Below are 13,069 nucleotides of genomic sequence, written 5' to 3'. Positions count from 1 at the left end.
TAGTGTGTATATATACATACATATATATATATATATATATATATATATACATACACACATATATGTGTGTAAAAAAAAAAAGTGGTATATATTCATATATATATATATATATATATATATATATATATATATTTTTTTTTTTTTTTTTTTGTTTACACACACACACATATGTATGTGTGTGTATATATATATAAATTTAGATCGATCTATCTGTCGATCACTTTTTTTTGTTTTTTTAAATCCCCCTTAATTTACTTTTCAGTTGCCCTGTTCTTCGAGTCGAATCCTCTTCTGTTCTTCATCGCTGTTCTGTGCTCCTCCATGCTGTGCTCGCAGTCAATGTCGGGCGTGATGATGTCATCACGCGAGCGCATCAAGGAAGAAGGGACCAGGGAGTGAGCCGGATCGTCACCTGACCTGAAGTCAGGTGACCGCAAAAGGCAATTTTTTATTTTTTTTTATTTTTATCGGAGTCCTGCCTCGGGCCCTCTTGTCCTGCCCATCGTGCCCAGTCGGAAAGACGGCCCTGACATTATGAACTAACTTACAGATATAGCTATTCAAAGCTTGCTGCCTTGTCTACCGCAGAAGTTCTTTGAAAAATGCGCACATTTTGAAAATGGGCTAATAGAAATAAATCAGTTACTGCCATCTACGCCCAGACACAAGGCTCCAGGTACTGATGGTTCACTCTATTACCATTACAGACCCGTTGCTCCTACAGATGCTCTTAGTCTAAGGGGTAAATTTATGAAAGGTGTGGGTTTGAAAAATGGAGATGTTGCCTATAGCATCCAATCAGTTATCATTTATTTAATATATTTTACAAAATGATAGCTAAAATCTGAATGGTTGCTATTGGCAATATCTCCACTTTTCAAACCCGCTGGAACCCCTCAGCTTGATAAATTTACCCCCAAGTCTGTTCTAGAGGGCTCCATAATTTTTGGCATTCATTTATAATGGATAGACTTACTTATTTGAGTATAAAGGAGCAAGCAGCCAATCTAGGATTAGACAATTAAAAAAAAAAAACATACTTGAGCTTCAAAGGGGTTCCTCTGAATGGGTTATACCTGTATTCTACTACAACAGTAGCCGTTCTCTCCCCCATATTCCCACGTTCCTTCACAAAATGAAACTTGTCAGAGGTAACCTCTTTCCCAAATGCGATTCATGATGTGTGCAAAACTTTTAGCAGTACATGTTAGCAGGCAGAGGGAACAGCGGAGATAAAATATTTAAATTACTATTGTTCGAGGATATTGTCTTACTTACCATTAGATCACTGACATCTCTGCTAAATCTGGGAATTTTCACAGATACATACACATACATTTATCGGGTGGTAAAATTAGTGAAACGAGTTACTACATATGGAACAAAACTTAAAAGACCACTAAACCCCTAAATTGAAATGTTCAGATAAAAACCATAATAAAATACAATATTGCAACAATATCTATCTTACCTGACTTGGTGCCCCAGGGTACACACCCCCACAGTTCACGCCATCATTGCTCATCTCAGTCTCGCCATGTCCGTGTAGTTGACATCAGCAATTGTTTCCTGAGAGTTATGACGTTATGACTCATTAGTGCCTACACCTGCATTCTGACTATTTAAAACACCTGTTCTCAGCAAAGTATTACTACTGGTCCTGGTGTGATCTGATGCCGATCACAAATCTAACTCTGCAGGCACTTAAGCTGCTGTGACATCACTGGCCCACCTCTGTGTATGAATTAACCAAACCACACAGTGTAAAACAAGTGTGCCACCCTGTCAGTCACTGTCTGCCTCTTTAGTTAGAGAAAAACCTTCCCTTAACATGGCAACCTCTGCTTAGGAGTGAATGAGAGCGTGATGGACATTTACTTAAATAGAATAGTCCAGTTTTAATTTATATTACTATGCTCAGTAATGCATAGAAGTGGTTTTACTTAATCTTTAAGTTTCTTTCATTAAATGTCAATTGTAAAACGCTTCGGAATTTGCTGGCGGTATATAAATAAATGTTGATGATGATGAAATGTCCCCTATATATGTGAAAGGTAAGGAGGTCTTAGGTATTTAGAGATATGTATTATTTCTACAAGTCTCTCTACGCCCTTAATTTCCTAGATCTCTGGTACAATGCATTTACATTAACTATTGAATGGCTCATAACATTTCTTGTAGAGGACACATGTATTAGTTACAATAAGCTTGTTACCCACTCCTTTATTACTTCAGTAGAGAGACTTTTGGACAAGGTTTTTTGTATGTTTTTTGGCAGAAAGCGACACATAGTGGGGATGTTGGTGCTGTTAGGAGGTCGCAGGGAGGGTTGGCTGTTGGACATGTAAAGGATTATTATGCAGCCAATTTGAGAGCTCTATATTTTTGGGTTTCTAACCAAGGCTACAGTAAGTGGACAGAAATGAAAAAGTAATGAACGTCTCCTTGTCATCCAAATTCTTTGTTATGATAAGCAAAGTCCTCAATACATGCTCCATACCACTACATAATAGTATAGCATATTTTCTAGCGATGTCCATCTTTATAATTACTTTAGTCTAAAGTAGCCAAGCTGCTTACCAACATGTAAGGATGACAATGATGCTATTTCCCCAATGACTTATCTTTGGGTTATCCACTACACACCGTTCCATACAGGAGAGGATACTAATGAATCACATCCTAAAGGCGGCCTATTGCCTGAGCAGTGACTTTACTAATTCCCTGCTAATAGATGTATTCAATATAGTCTGGATCCCCTGGAGTATTTATATTTGCCAACAGACTTTAACAAAGGTACTTGTTGACTGGAAGGACTATGCTGTCTATATAAACATCTAGACACCTTGCAATATCCCCTCTAAATACACTATATGGACAAAAGTATTTGACCACACCTGTTAATTATTGAATTGAGGTGTTTCAATCAGACGCATTGCCAGAGGTGTATAAAATCAAGCACCTAGCCATGCAGTCTCCAGTTGCACTCAATTGTGATAGAAAATGGGTTTTTCTGAAGAGCTCAGTGAGTTCAAGCGTGGTACTGTGATAGGATGCCACCTTTGCAATAAGACGGTTGATGAAATTTCAACTCTGCTGGATATTCCATGGTCAGCTGTAAATGATATTATTAGAGAGTGGAAGCGTTTAGGAACAGCAGCAACTCAACCACAAAGGGAAAGACCACGTAAACTTACAGAGTGGGGTCAACAACTGCTAAGGTGCATGGTGCGTAAAAGTCGCCAACGCTCTGCTAATTCCATAGCTTAAGAGTTCCGAACTTCCACTGGCATTAATGTAAGCACAAAACTCTGTGCGGCGGGAGCTTAATGAAATGGATTTCCATGGCCGAGCAGCTGCATGCAAGCCTCACATCACCAAGACCAATGCCAAGCGTCGGATGGAGTGGTGTAAAACGCACTGACACTGGACTGTGGAGCAGTGGAAACCTGTTCTGTGGAGTGATGAATCACGCTTCTCTGTTTGGCAGTCAGATAGGAGACTCTGGGTTTGGTGGATGTCGGGAGAACGTAGCCTGCCTGACTGCATTATGCCAACTGTGAATTTGGTGGAGGAGGGATAATGGTATGGGGCTGTTTTTCTGGGTTTGGGCTAGGCCCTTTATCTCCAGTGAAGGGCAATCTTAATGCTTCAGCATACCAGGTCATTTTGGACAATGCTATGCTTCCAACTTTGTGGCAACAGTTTGGGGATGATCCTATTCTATTCCAACATGACTGTGCCCCAGTGCACAAAGCAAGGACTACAAAGACATGGTTTGAGGAGTTCGGTGTGGAAGAACTTGACTGGCCGCACAGAGCTCTGACCTCACCTTTGGGATGAACTGGAACGGAGATTGTGATCCAGGCCTTCTCATCCAACAGCAGTGCCTGACTTCATAAATACTCTACAGAATGAATGGGCACAAATTGTCACAGAAACACCTCAGCATCTTGTGGAAAGTCTTCCAAGAAGAGTGGAAGTTGCTATCGCTGCAAAAGAGACCAACTCCATATTAAAGTATATGTATTTGAATACAATGTCATTACAGTCCCTGTTGGTGTAATGGTCAAGCATCCGAATACTTTTGTCCATATAGTGTACCTGCTGAGACACACACACTGGGTCCCCACAGTCAGGCAGGAGAAATACTGTATGGCCATCTGCATTGGCTCCCTTGAAATTAATGCAATCAATGCAATATTTATAAAAACAGTTATGTCAGAGACTGCTGTGCAGAATGTTGGTCATAATGGAATGCAATTGCAATGCTAGACCAGTCAACCATTATCTAAGAACTATTTTAAAGAGGTGGACTTTTTTGTTTGTTTGCTTTCATGGAATAAGACTTTTTTGCTTGTATTTAGTAAGCAACATAAAAATTCCTTACATTGACATTTTATAAAGAATTCATTTTTGTATTTAAGCTTCATCTGCCAGGGATAAACTTTGATGCCAGTAGCCCAAGGTGTAAGTGTTTGTACTCAGAATACAACAGCCTCCATGACCCCCACCTCAAATCCTTCTTTTATCAGGGAGGGCTAATAGAAAAGTTAATGAAAGAAGGATTAATGTTTGAGCATAACAAGGTAAGATATCAGGTGGAGACACAGAATTGCCTGCAGCAACATATAGGGGCATATTCAATTAGTATTCGCGGCCGAGATTACGCGCGGCTGCACGGGTCCCGGTACTGCAACATCGTAGATTTGGGTTGCGCACAGAAATCCAGGAACACATAATCCTAATTTAATACCCCCCTTAATGTTCGTTTTCAAATTTAAAATCAATTTTGATCTGCACTATGCAAGTATGAACATTTTATTCTGCACAAAGCAAATATTTTCTAATAGTCCACATGTACCTGTGCAAAAGCATTTCTGCTCCATTATAATTAGTCACAAATATTTTTCCTGATTGGCTGCCTATTTGGATTACTTATTTGTTATTTTGATTTGCATTACTGCAGGAAGGAAGATTCCTTATTTACAAAGCAGTAAACCATTGAGATGGGTGTGTTTGTTATAGAAAATGCACATTTTACATTCACTGTGAACGCTGACAAGTAGCATCTCTGGGTTGTTGTGGGGATTATACATTTGTATGCATGATATACACCTGACCCAGATATATTGCAGTGTTTTTAGATGGACATACCTTGAGATATATGCACCTCACTAATCACATGTAAGTGTGTGTTTTTTGCAACAGAATTTCTCTTTCCTGCCATTGCAACATTGGGGTTTAGTAGGTGGTACAGGAGTATGGCACTTTATACATAACTGCTTTGAACATAGCTCCTCCCCTAATATGCTGCTCTACTCCAGGAAAGACTCAGTTTTAGAAAAGTACTTAGCAATTAGGGCATTTTTTTGTGGACTTTTGCCTGTTTTTATTGTTTTGGATTTTTTATAATATTTTTATATTTTAATTTTTTTATTTAGGATCGCAGGGACCCTTAATTTTTAACCTGAAAAGTGACTATCCTGGGGGCTACCATCACTCTGGGTCCCTGCATGGGGTGTGCAGCCTCTGGGCTTCCCTCACCCCTGATGCGGCAGCAGCTGCTGGGTGAGTAGATGGTGGTGTTTATGGCATACATGCTGCGGCTCAGGAGAGTGATGCTGTGAGCAGCTCCTCTAATTCCCCTGACAACGAGCAGCTCCTCAGAGTGGAAGCTATCAGCAGGGGAGAGAGAAATGTCCGTGTGACGTTACTTCTTTGAACAGTAACTGTGACTAACGGTCAGAAAGAGGAGGAAAGCACCGGAGAGCAGCTAAGTATATTCCATTATATTAACAGCATTACATATAAACGGACGCATATCCCTTAAGGAGGCAGCCATTTCTGGGTGGGAATAGATGAGGGCAGTAACTCCTCCTCCTCAGATGGTTTGGCGGGCTCTCCCTCACGGAGTCCGCCACTTTTTATTTATCACTCGATTCTTACAGTTTAATGTACTTTTCAATCCTTGTCCCAGTCTAAGTATATACACCAGAGCATCGGTGCATTATGTGCATTATTATTTCATGTTATCAGGTACATTTTGGCCTTGCTATTACCGGCAATGTTGTATGTATTAGAAATATAAAGAAGATTGCCATATTGTGTGAAAATAACAGGGCAGCAGTAGTCATTTTGCTTGTGTTAACTAGGGATGTGCACCGGCGACTTTTGGTGTCTCATGTTTTGTGTTTTGGATTAGGATTTTCGCGATGTTTTGGGTTTGGATTTGTTTTGCAAAACACCTGCCGAAAGGTTTTGGTTCGGATTTAAGGTTTTGGATTCGGATTTTTTTTGAAAAAGGCATAAAAAGTTCAAAAATCAAGTTTTTGGGCTTATTTTCACTCCTACGCTATTATTAACCTCAATAACATTCATTAACAAGCATTTCCACTAATTTACAGTGTATTCTGAACACCTCACAATATTGTTATTAGTCCAAAACGTTGCAACGAGGTATCTTTCTGGACTGCGTAGTGGAGTGGTCCCCACAATATAATAAGAAAACCATCAACTGGTCTTAATCACACCAAAAAATGTACCTGGACTGCGTAGAGGAGTGGTCACCACAATATAATTTAAAAACCCTGAACTTGTATGATTCGCACCAATAAATGTATCTGGACTGCGTAGAGGAGTGGACTTTTACTGCTGAATGTGTGAACTTGGTAATATTGCAGTACCAATGGGCTTATACTGCAGGATTGGTTTGGCAAATTTTGTTGTAATTAAAAAAAAATTGAATTAGTTTTTTGTATATTTTTTTTATTAACTTTTTTTAAATTTTTTGTACACTTGGGAATATTGGGGAAATAACTATGCCCTTAGAAGCACAGAGCACGGGACATAGGACCACTGGACTGATACTGCAGAACAGAACACAGCACAGCACAGCACAGCACAGCACAGAACTAAAGAGCACAGCACGAGATCTACCAGAACAGAGGACCACCTAACACACCCTCCCTCTACCCTGATCAATACCCGAGTGAAGATGGCGGCGACTAGCGGGGAATTTATAGGTTCCGAGTATCGCGAGATCCGACAACGGGATTATGACTCGGAGCCTCGCTTTCAAGTTTTCATTTGGCGCCAATACCCGGATCTGTCTAGGATCCGACTCGGATCGGCAACGTTCGGGTGGGCTCGGATTCAGGAAATCCGAGTGCGCTCATCTCTAGTGTTAACTAAGGTAATTACCATGATTCTCAAATGTCCATTGTTATGTGTGTTGCTTAGTTTTGGTTTGTAATCAGAACAATGTCTCAACATAAAGGTTATTGTATCGAAATGTAACATCTCCTTGGAAAAGTACTTCAGGGGTTAAATTCCCCCTCCACAGGGAACACTCAGGAGTTGAGTGAATTAAGCTACCATTGTTCCTTCTGTTTGCTCCCTATTGTCCACTAGTGAGCTTTACAGTCAGCCAGGAGCCAGACCCAGCAGGGCTCATCTGAGGGAAAACACCTGTGGAAGGTAGGGGAGGGGGTTGAATAGTGTAAGCAGCCCACCAATCTAGACCTTTTGCAACTCTCCTGGGCAGAAGTTCCCAAGGGGGGATTATGAAGTGATAAAAGAGGCTACCTTGGAAGCTGAGGGAGAGTGTGACTGACTTTTGCCAAGAGGTGATGCTGTCAGAGATTCTTTATGGAATAAATCCCACTGGATTTATTTAGACTGAGTTCCTCACTTGTTGGACCTGTTATTGTTAAGGGGGTTGTGCTGTGGAACATATCTCACTGGATTTATTTGAACTGATTTCCTCATTTGTTGAACCTGTTACTATTAAGGGGGCCGTGCTGTACATATCCCACTGGTATTTTTTGGACTGAGTTCCTCACTTGTTAGACCTGCTATTGTTACGGGGGCCATGCTGTATTTAATCTGCAGAATAAATTATCCTTCTATTTTTCCTCTGAGTGATTTGGGAACCACGTATCTCACAAGCAGTTTAGTAAATATACCCCAAGGTGCTTTCATCAGACCATTTGGTATGAGTCCCAGTTATTCTTACAGGATTCTCCGATCTGTATATAACCTTCCCCAATCCTGGTCTACCTGTGCCTCAAGGCATGACATTTTAATGCACCAAGAACTGCCCAATAGTAATTGTTTTTTATGATACCAGTTAATATCCAAACAAAAACACAATGGACACAATATTATACTTTAAATGAACTTTATTGAACAGATTCACAAAACAAATAATATACTATTTCTATTATTATTATCATTAACTTATAAGGCACCACAAAGGGTCCGCAGCGCCGTACATTACATATACAGAAAACAGAGACCCAAGACACAATATGATACAGAAAGAACAAAAATATATACAAACACAGGTAACAAGGTAAAGCACATCAAATTATTTCTGGGACAGTTAGTGAAAAGGATGGTAGAAATCAGTGATAAGTAGGCCGAAGCTAAAGAAAACAGGGCTAGCGAAGCCGGCCGAGAGGTACAGAGGGTGATGGAATAGTAGAAGGAACACACAAGGAAAGAGGGCTCAACTCCTGAGAGCTTACATGTTAAAGGAAAGGGGGAGACACAAACAGGGTGGTACTAACTGAGGGAGAGAGCAAGGACACGGGAGTTAGGAGGAGGGCTGATAGACTTGAATAAAGAAATGAGTCTTAAGGGGACGCTTGAAGCCTTTGAGAGTAGATGTGTAGGTAGAGATGAGATTGGAGATGTAGGGAGGGGAGGATTGCTTAAGAGCTTTAAAGGTGAGGGTGAGGAGTTTAAATTTAAATCTGTAGGGCATGGAGAGCCAATGTAGTGACTGTTGGAGGGAGACTGCAGAGACAGAGCGGCGGGAGAGAAAAATGAGGCGGGAATCAGCACTAAGGATAGACTTAAGAGGGTCAAGGTGAGAATAAGGTAGGCCAGAGAGAAGGAGGTTACACTTTTCATAGTTACAACACTGTAAATGGCATTTGAAAATATCTGAACATACTCAATAAAAAAGTTGGAAAAAGAATTCCCCCAAAGCTTCCTCATTTACATCAATAGATGATATCTTCTTTCCCTTTCATGTGCTTAATTGTCTTGAGCAGTTGTGATTATAGTTGGAGATGAAAATACTGTAACACGCGCACTAGAAAATGTATCAATTTTCCTTGAAGTATGTACCCGTTATCCTTGCAGCTTGTTGGTCGCCAGGTCCCTTTACCGCTTTTCCTTGTAATCTCTGTTAGTAAAAGAAAAATTCCCCAAAAGACCTTGTTTATCTCTTCAGTAGACTCTTAAATCAAGAGAGAATATCTTTCTTTTTTTTCTATGCTTAAATGTTTTAAGCAGTTGTGGTTGTACTTGGAGATGAAAAAAACTGTATAACCGGCTCTAGAACATGTACCAATTTTCCTTGAAGTATGTACCCGTTATCCTTGTAGTATGGTGCTTGCCAGGTCCTTTTGCTGCTTTTCCTTGAAGTCTCTGTTAGAAAACTAAAAACTCCCCCAAAGTCCTTGTGTATCTCTTCAGTAGACTCTTAAATCAAGATAGAATATCTTTCTTCCTTCTCTATACTTACCCTTCCTGTGCTTAAATGTTTGGAGCAGTTGTGGTTGTACTTGGAGATGAAAAAATGTATAACCGGCCCTAGAACATGTACCAATTTCCCTTGAAGTATGTACCTGTTATCCTTGTAGATTGTTGTTCAGCCTGGACCCTTTGCTGCATTCCCTGTTGTCTATTAGTAAAATAAAATCTCCCCCAAAATCCTTGTTTATCTCTTTTGTAGACCTTTAAAAACACCCCTGCTCTCTAATACAGTTTCCTCTCTTCCTCCTCCGCCATCTGCACACGTCTACCCTATGCCTCTTTTCCACCTCTCCCACCCTCCTACCTCCACAACCTCCCGCCTCCCACCAGTTCCCATACTACCTCCATTCCATTCCCTTCTCCCCAGCCCCCCCACCTACACCTCCCTCCCCTTCTCCCCAGCCCCCACCAACACCTCCCTCCCCTTCTCACCAGCCCCCCACCAACACCTCTCTCCCCTTCTCACCCCACCTACGCCACTCTCCCCTTCTCAACCCGCCCCCCACTTACACCTCCCTCCCCTTCTCCCCAGCCCCCCACCTACACCTCCCTCCCCTTCTCCCCACCAACACCTCCCTCCCCTTCTCACCAGCCCCCCACCAACACCTCCCTCCCCTTCTCACCCCACTCTCCCCTTCTCCCCAGCCCCCCACCAACCCCTCCCTCCTCTTATCCCCAGCCCCCCACCTACACCTCCCTCCCCTTCTCCCCCACCAACACCTCCCTCCCCTTCTCACCAGCCCCCCACCAACACCTCCCTCCCCTTCTCACCCCGCCCCCCACTTACACCTCCCTCCCCTTCCCAGATTGTGCATCTCTCTTACCAGTTCTTGTTCTTCTCTCTTGCTTGTTCTTGCAGCTTTGTTGTCTTCTAGCTGGATTCTGGAAATTCGAGGTCCTGTTTTGAAAACATGGAGCAATTGTATTATAATGCAAAATGTTAACAAACCCTGAATGATTAGGCCCTTTAGTCCAAACGCAACAGTCCATTATGGCCAGATAAAACTACCCCATAGCACAGGCATATATAGGCAATAAAATATATGAAAATTGTTGTCAAAGAGCTATAAAAAAATACAAACCTTTACCAGCCCCACCTGACTATTATTCAGTATTCTAGTGACCCTAGAGACCACAGAGATCATCCTCATAACCGTTGCACAATACAAAGACCATGCCCCTAAAAAGCTACTCTTTTTTTTAAATGTCCCACTCAGCAATTTCTTCAACCCCCTTTATCTGCCCCCCTTTAGCCACCTCACCTGCCCCCTTCAGTCACCTCACCTGTCCCCTTCACCCTGCTCAATTGCCCCCTCCAGCCTGCTCACCTGCTCCCTTCAGCCTGCTCATCTGCCACCCCTCCCCCCTATACATTAGAATAAAGACTTACCTGCTGTGGAGTCCTCTCTTCAGCGCTGTGTATGACAGGCAGTCTAGCAGCGATCGCTGCCCAGGCTCTTCTTACTCTGGTCACGTGAGATGTGGAAGTCCTGATCTCATGTGACCAGAGTAAGAAGCGCCCGCAGCCACACTGACAGGCAGCTAGCAGCGATCGCTGCCAGACTGCCTGTCATGTGATAGTGACAGTCGGGACCGCTTCTTTAGACTAGGGGCGGTCCCGATGACTCCAGCCCCAGTCACATTTAAAGAAAAAAAAATAAAAATCCTCATAGCCGCTACACAATACAAAGATCATGCCCCTCCAAAGCTACTCTATTTTTTAAATGCCCCACTCAGAAATTTCTTCAACCCCCTTTATCTTCCCCCTTCAGCGATTTCATCTGTCCCCTTTAGCCACCTCACCTGCCCCCTTCAGCCTGCTCACCTTCCCCTTCAGCCACCTCACTTGCCCCCTTCAGCCTGCTCACCTGCCCCCTTCAGCCACCCCTCCCCCCGAGACATTAGAACGGACTTACCTGCTGTGAGTCCTCTCTTCAGCGCTGTGTATGACAGGCAGTCTGGCAACGATCGCTGCTAGCTGCCTGTCAGTGCGCCCAGACTTTTTTTTACGCTGGTCACATGAGATGTGGAAGTTCTGATCTCTTGTGACCAGAGTAAGAAGCGCCTGCGGCCACACTGACAGGCAGCTAGCAGCGATCGCTGCCAGACTGCCTGTCATGTGATAGTGACAATCGGGACCGCTCCTTTAGACCAGGGGTGGTCCTGATAATTCCAGCTGCCACATTTACAACAAAAACAAACAAAAAACATCTCAGCGACGCTGCGCTCCCCCAGGCTCCAGCGCCCCAGGCTGCAGTCTGGTCAGCCTATTGGCTGATCAGGCCCTGAGTATAATGGACATCTTGGCCCTGATTCAAGGATCTTAAATGAAGAGGATTCTTATTTCAGTCTCCTGGACAAAACCATGTTACAATGCAAGGGGTGCAAATGAGTGTTCTGTTTTGCACATCATAAGTTAAATACTGACTGTTTTTTCATGTAGCACACAAATACTTGATAGCTTATTTGTACACTGAAATGTGAAGTCGATATATGTGTGCCACATTAAAATCATTCCAGCTGCCGGAATGGAGTGCAGACTGTATTTTAGCCCCGGAATGGAGTGCAGACTGCATTCCCCATTCATTTCGACTGCCGGAATGGAGTGCAGACTGTATTTTAGCCCCGGAATGGATTGCAGACTGCCTTCCCCATTTATTCCGGCTGCCGCAATGGAGTGCAGACTACATTCCCCATTCATTCCGGCTGCCGGAATGGAGTGCAGACTGCTTTCCCCACTCATTCCGGCTGCCGGAATGAAGTGCAGACTGTATTTTAGCCCTGGAATGGAGTGCAGACTGCATTCCCCATTCATTCCGGCTGCTGGAATGGAGTGCAGACTGTATTTTAGCCCTGGAATGGAGTGCAGACTGCATTCCCCATTCATTCCGGCTGCTGAAATGGAGTGCAGACTGCATTCCCCATTCATTCCGGCTGCCGGAATGGAGTGCAGACTGTATTTTAGCTGCGGAATGGAGTGCAGACTGCATTCCCCATTCATTCTGGCTGCCGGAATGGATAGGGAGCAATAGTAGAGAAGATATCTGGCAAGCATACCAAAATACAGTGTACAGGCCTCTAAAAGAAAGTCCTCTTTACTGAAGAGTCAGCAAGCAGCATAGTGCGCTAAATGAAGCTAATTAATTCCGGCATTTATTCGCAAAGTATGCTTCTAAAGGCGTTTAATAGTTGTTTCCGCTAGCTGTTTTGGATTTAAACATGACCCAGAGCTTCCTTAACTTTTATCAAAGATTTGAGGCATGAGTGACGTCAGTTTCTCTTAACCGCAGAGAGGGAACGCCTACTGTGCTTAAGTTAAAGTCCATAACGCCTACTTTACTCAAGTGATCTCTCATCTCCGCCCAGTCTCCTCCCATTCCCACCCCTTGCTACTCAAGTGGTCAACCACCATCACAACACCATCGCAAATGAGTTTGCGTTTGAGTTGCCTTTGAGTGCCGTATCTGCTGTGTTTGAGCAGCGTATGTAGTGCTTCCCGTTTTCGCGCATGCGCAGAGAT

Source organism: Mixophyes fleayi, chromosome 3 (assembly GCF_038048845.1).
Source record: "Mixophyes fleayi isolate aMixFle1 chromosome 3, aMixFle1.hap1, whole genome shotgun sequence".
Classification (NCBI taxonomy): Eukaryota; Metazoa; Chordata; class Amphibia; order Anura; family Limnodynastidae; genus Mixophyes; species Mixophyes fleayi.
This window is presented reverse-complemented; position numbering follows the sequence as displayed.